This window comes from Azolla caroliniana, unplaced genomic scaffold, assembly GCF_043228905.1.
Source record: "Azolla caroliniana isolate FFs.n. ecotype wild unplaced genomic scaffold, voAzoCaro1.0.p SCAF_11, whole genome shotgun sequence".
In the NCBI taxonomy this organism is placed as follows: Eukaryota; Viridiplantae; Streptophyta; class Polypodiopsida; order Salviniales; family Salviniaceae; genus Azolla; species Azolla caroliniana.
This window is the reverse complement of record NW_028230446.1, coordinates 234,455-241,329: the sequence shown is the minus strand read 5'-3', so window position 1 is coordinate 241,329 and position 6,875 is coordinate 234,455. Positions and strand designations below refer to the sequence as shown.

The following is a 6,875-nucleotide window of genomic DNA, read 5'->3' as shown; positions in this document are numbered from 1 at the left end:
CTCTTTCAAACTGGTATCAGAGCATAGGTTCTAGATGGAAGGGAGCGTGAGTGGCTTTCCTGGGATGATTGTCTTGAACTCACAAAACTATTCAGATTGGAAGATCAAAATGGAAGATCTCCTAATAGTAAAAGACTTGTATGAGCCTATAGAAAACAAGGATATACCAAAGGGGGTAATAGATTCGGAGTGGAGAATCCTAAATAGGAAGGCAGTGGCGACCATAAGACAATGTGTAGACATTAGTGTCCTACAACATGTAGCGAGTGACACAAATGCCTTCGAGCTATGGCATAAGCTTTCCGCTCTCTATGAAAGGAAAAATGCTTTAAATAAGACCTTCTTGATGAGGAAGATAGTGAGACTGAAGTATGTAGACGGAGAGAGTATAGTAGAGCACATTAGTGCGTTTATGGGACTAGTGAATCAGTTAGCATCATCGAAGTTCCCATTAGATGATTGTATGCAGGCCACACTATTATTATGTACTCTACCCGTTAGTTGGGAAAACCTAATAGTAACACTCAGCACTTCATGTAAAGAAGACAACTTATCCTTACAAGTAGTAAAAACGACTATTCTAAATGAAGAGACAAGAAGAAAGGATAAAAGTGCTTTATCTCAATCGGAGGCTAATGTGACCCAAGAATTTAGTAGAGGTAGAAGAGAACATAGAAGTCTAGAAAATGGGGATAGGTTTAGGTCGAAATCTAGAGGAAGACCTACATGTTTTTATTGTGGGAAGCCTGGCCACTTCCAAAAGAATTGTCGACACCTTAGGAAGGACAAAGGCATGGCTGATGAGATCGAACCTAGAAAAATCTCCGATGATAAAAATACCTCAGCCATCGCAACTAGTGAGGAAGAGATGTTGTTCATATGTGAACAAGCTAGTGTGAATCTTGCAAGTGCTGAGAGCTCATGGGTAGTGGATTCCGGTGCATCATTTCACCTAACTCCCAAAAGAGAATGTTTCTCATCCTACACAGCGGGTGACTATGGTCATGTAAAGATGGGAAATGACGGGGAATGCAAGATTGTGGGCATAGGAACTGTGTGCTTGCTAACATCTACAGGCTGCAGGTTAATGTTGAAGGATGTACGTCATGTTCCGGATGTCAGTTGAACTTGATATCGGCTGGACGGCTAGACGATGAAGGGTACAACGGTGGCTTCCAAAATGGTTCATGGAAGTTCTGTAAAGGGAGCCTGATCGTGGCTCGAGCCCAAAAACAGAACACACTATATGTAATGCATGGGAAGTTGTGTCGAGAGGAAGCAAATGTAGTGGCTGGCTCAGATGGTGAGTTGTGGCATAAAAGGCTCGGACATATGAGTGAAAGGGGAATGCATATCCTTGCGGAAAAGGATTTCCTACCAGAGGTGAAAGGAGTGCATTTGGAAAAGTGTGTGGATTGCCTGGCTGGAAAACAAAATAGAACAGCGTTTCACTCTAGGCCTCCAATGAGGAGAGAGCATGCCTTAGAGTTGGTTCACACCGATGTATGTTATGTTGATGCCCCATCTCATTGTGGAGGACAATACTTTGTCACATTTATTGATGACTTCAGTAGGAAAGTGTGGGCTTATGTGTTGGTGTCTAAAGACCAAGTTTTGTAGGTCTTTAAAGAGTTTCATGCTAGGGCAGAAAGAGAATCTGGACAGAAGCTGAAGGCTGTCCGGACAGATAATGGTGGCGAATATAGAGGCCAATTTGAGATGTATTGCAAGACTCAAGGCATCAAACTTGAGTATATGGTGCCGAAGACACCTGAGCTAAATGGTCTAGCAGAAAGAATGAATCGAACCATAATTGAAAGGGTAAGAAGCATGTTGGCACATGCAAAATTGCCAAAATCATATTGGGCTGAAGCAATGTTGACGGCTGTTTATCTCATAAACAGGTCTCCATCAGTGCTTTTGAAGGGGGATGTACCACAAAGAGTGTGGACAAGAAGAAATGTGTCTTATCAGCACTTAAAGGTGTTTGGATGTTTGGCCTATGTACATGTTGCTAAAGATCAGAGGTCAAAACTGGACAGCAAGTCCAAACCTTGTATATTCTTGGGGTACTCGGAAGACGAGTTCGGGTACAGAATGTGGGATCTCCTTGACAAGAAAGTGATAAGAAGTCGAGATGTCATATTCATGGAAGACAAGACAATCGAGGATTGGGAGCAACAAAGACCAGAGTCGTCTCCCAAATCGATCACTGCTATGGAGTCAATACTAGTCGATCCGACTCCCACACAACAATCGGCTAATGAAATTGAATTTGAGTCGGTCGACACCCAACAACAATCTGAGTCGGTCGACACCCAACATCTGACTGATACACACGAACTGGAGTCGGAAGATGAGTTGCTGGAAGAAAACGGCCATCAGCCAATTATTGAAGGGAGAAGATATCCACGAAGACAAAGGAAGGTCTCTTCTAGATATCCAGCCAGTCAATATGTTCTCTTGACTGATGAAGGGGAACCAGAATGCTATGAAGAGGCCATGACTGATGTACACAAGGAGAAATGGTATAAAGCCATGCAAGAAGAAATGGATTCCTTGCATGAGAACCTAACTTATGAGCTGATGGAGTTGCTTGATGGTAAGAAGGCACTTAGAAACAAATGGGTCTACAAATTAAAGACTGGTGAAGATGGTAATACACCCAGGTATAAGGCCCATATCGTCGTAAAGGGTTTCCAACAGAAAAAGGGTGTTGACTTTGATGAGATTTTTGCCCCAGTTGTAAAAATGACCTCTATTCGGACTGTCTTGAGTATGGCCGCTAGTATGAATCTTGAAATTGAACAATTAGATGTTAAAACAGCCTTCTTGCATGGTGAGCTAGAAGAGGAAATCTATATGCAACAACCGGAGGGCTTTGAGGTAAAAGGAAAAGAAAATCTCGTGTGTAGGTTGAAGAAAAGCTTGTATGGTTTAAAGCAAGCTCCACGACAATGGTATAAGAAATTTGAGTCCTTTATGTTGGAACATGGATTCCACAAAACACAAGCTGATCATTGTGTATTTGTGAAAAGGTATAATGAGGGTGACTTTCTTATTCTGTTGTTGTATGTGGATGATATGTTAGTTGTTGGACAAGATGTCAAAAAGATTGCAAGCTTGAAGAAATCATTGAGCAAATCATTTGCCATGAAAGACTTAGGACCGGCAAAACAGATTTTGGGAATGCATATAGTCCGGGACAGGACTGAAAACTTGCTATGGCTGTCACAAGAGAAATATGTGACAAAAGTTTTGCAAAGGTTTAATATGTGCGATGCAAAATCAATCGGATCTCCATTGCCAATGGACTGTAAGTTAAATTCAGGACAATGTCCGAAATCTGAGAAAGATAAGGCAGAGATGAGAAGAGTGCCGTATGCCTCTGCGGTTGGTAGCCTTATGTATGCTATGGTTTGCACAAGGCCGGACATTGCATTTGCTGTCGGGACAGTTAGTCGATACATGGGAAATCCTGGAAGGGAGCATTGGGAAGCTGTGAAATGGATTCTTAGATACCTCAAAGGAACTTCGAATGTATGTCTTAGATATGGCTCCGGGAAACCTGTGCTAGAAGGTTTTACAGATTTTGACATGTCGGGTGATGTAGATTCTAGCCGATCCACATCAGGGTATGTGATGACGTATTCAGGGGGAGCTGTGTCATGGCAATCAAGATTGCAAAAGGTTGTGGCTTTGTCTACCACCGAGGCTGAGTATATGGCTGCAGTGGAAGCCGGAAAAGAACTGATTTGGATGAGAGAGTTCTTGAATGAACTAGGATTGAAGCAAGACAAGTACTTACTTCATTGTGACAATCAAAGTGCTATCCATCTGGCTAAAAATGCTACCTACCACTCTCGTACAAAGCACATTCAAAGAAGGTACCATTGGTTAAGAGAAAGAGTGGAAGAAAATGAGTTTGTTCTATCTAAGATCCCCACTGAAGAAAATGGCTCAGACATGCTCACAAAAATTTTGCCTATAGAAAAACTTGTTGCATGCCGGAATAAGATTGGCTTGGTTGGTTCTCCCCCTACAGGAGTGAAGGGGGAGTTTGTTGTGTAAAGGCGTCCCTCCTTGCGGGGGAGTCGGCCGAAAAGTCGACTTGAGTGTCGACTGGTCGAAATCGGTCGAAAAGCCGATTAGAGTCGAATCACTGAAATCGGCCGAAAAACCAAATTACCGAATTTGGTCGAAATTCGGAAAGTAAAAGAATAGTCAATTGCGAAGAACCGAATCGGGGGTTAGCTAATCGAATTCGGTGAGAGAGTCAAATTCGTACTCAGTCGAATAGACACACATATACATATACATATGTCTTCTACATTCAAAGAAGAAAATGACTTAGTATATATATGCTGACAGGCCTGGTAGTGCGCCTGTATGTGGGATAACTCACTAAGAGTGAAATAGTGAGAAAAGGGGAAAACCTACATAGCGAATGTGAGGGTGTGAGATATAGATATATGAGAGAAAAACGAGTAGTGTGTGTGTGGTAAAAAATCTGAGAACGACTGGTTTTCTGCACAGTAGTGGCTGTGTAAGAGTATACGTACTCAGAAGCTAAGTAAGAAGAAAAGAAGTGTGAAGCAAAAGAGAAAAAGACAGAGAAGCTTCTGAAGCTTCGGAAGGAACAGTCACTTGCGTGCTAGAGTTTGAAGAGCTTGACTGAAATCGTGGTTTCAGTACATGCTCATACCAAATCAGGTTTCATTGTTCTGTGATTGTATTCTGTCATTTCTCATAGTGAAAGCTCTGTTCCGTGGTTTTTCCCTAAATCAGGGTTTTCCACGTAAAGTGTGTGTTCTTTCTTATTTCCTGTTGCGTCTAAGTTCAATTTTTGATTTCGAATCGGAGTGAAACTCTTTCAAGTGCAACATTAGCACGGCCTGCAGATCAAGCAGATGGTGGTGCCCACCAATTTACTCGTTTCAGCAGGTTATCGAGTTCACTCGTTGTTGCTGGTTATCGAGTTCACTCGTTGTTGCTGGAGACCAACGTAAAATCATTTCCAACTCAAACCCTAGCAGGAAATTGAATGTAAGAAATGGACGAAGCAGTCCAAATGGAAATCTGTCATCACGCAGTATCCTAGAAATCCATCATCATCATCATCATCATCATCATCATAGACCGGAGAAGCAATCTTTAATCATCTTACCCGTCTCTCCTGTGCAAGTCCAGAAACAAGGGCAGTCAGATGGATTCATAGGTAGCAAGACTTTGTCCGGGAGGCCACTGGACATGGCCCTAAGACACATGGTGAGGTACCCTTGTTCTGATGATCTACTACTCCAATTGGATTCTTTTATATGAAATTAATAATTAAGGCAAGGGGTTTTATTTTGTGGATTATCCAGGACATAAAGAAAGGCAGCCAATCGTTGGATAGCGTGAGATCTAGAAGCAGCCAATCCGCGGCGAGCATAGTTCATGATGCAGCAAGAAGAAATCTTTGTAGCAGCAGCTCATTATATCACGACACAGTAAATCTGCAGGTTCCGGATCAATGGCTAACATCTAACAATTCTGAGGTTGCAGAGATGATGACAAATTATGAGGCTTCATGGTTAGAAAGTCCGATTTCTTGCGTCATTGACAACAACATTGACATAATGCAAGCATTTGTGCATGTCTGAAACAAAATCCCCTCTTTTCAGTCAATTGAAAGATCAAGGGAGCTTTGAGTTCCATGATTTTTCCTTGGATTCTATTCCCTGCTAGCAGTGACTCCTTCCTTTCAATATAAAAGGGAAATACCAAATCGATTCTTTACTTATCATTCGTATTTCGATTTGGAATAACTATATATGATTTAAGGTTTAGTTTTTATGATTGGTACAATCTATACTCTGAGATTGACTTCATGAGTGCTATTGATTTGCATCCACTTATATTTACTTTCACACTTTTTTTGCAATTACTTGATTTTAGGGAAGATTTCGAAAATATAATTCGATCCATTTCCATTGAAGAGGCCAACACTTACAGGGTCACTATCAAACTCCAAGGGGTCACCATTCTCACACTAGGCTAACCAATGGGTTCAGGGACATCATACTTCAACGCATAAAATCACTTGCATCTCCACTCCATCCAATCATGGAAGCTTCAAAGGCTTCTTAAGCTAAATTAAAACTAAAACTAGCACACACTTAATGACCACCAATTTCAAAACATTCTGTCTTAATTAAGCAGATATTTACCTAATAAGAAACATTTTAAATGTTTTAATTACACAAATAATTGTCCAGTGAAAAATATGTATATCTCAATGAATTAGAGTGCCAGAAAAACTACGTCTAGGAATAGCCCCAAAGTTGGGGCACCCAAAGGCCTTTTTTGCATGAGAGCTTTTGGCCTTTCACATTGAAAGTCACTAAGCATCAGCTATTGCTACCTAATAAAAGACAATATCCTACAAATTACGATATGACCATGTTTCTTTTATACATTTGGCTTATGGCTAAGAATTAGATTAAAAGTATTAATCGTGAGAGGTCTAATTCTCCCATGATGGTGACCTGGTAATTGCATTTTAGATTTCACAATCCACTTGTTACTAGTTAACCAAATAAGGTTGTTATTGAGATTATTCTTTTTATCATGTCAAGGAACTATCACTAGATCAACAAACCAAGTTCACCAACATTAGTTAAAAATTGGAGTGAACCTCAATACACCACCTACACATTTAAATGGGGATCAATTGTCAGTATACTTTTTATAACATGTATTCAAAATCCATATGTTATGTCCGCGACGAGCAATGTATAATGCCTCTTGGGTAGTATGTCAAGCATATTACGCACATCACCATTATATACACTATAATACAGTTGTCAGAAAGGATCAACCTTGTGTAAAAA

General features: G+C 40.8%; 1 long non-coding RNA gene across 1 annotated transcript; it reads left to right on the top strand.

Annotated features, from left to right (window-relative positions):
• Positions 1 to 5,047: 5,047 nt before the first annotated feature.
• LOC147857492 (uncharacterized) lies at positions 5,048 to 5,649 on the top strand. Its single transcript, XR_015530439.1, has 2 exons — positions 5,048 to 5,268; positions 5,367 to 5,649. It is a non-coding gene; the product is annotated as an uncharacterized LOC147857492 (long non-coding RNA).
• The last annotated feature ends 1,226 nt before the right edge of the window (positions 5,650 to 6,875 follow it).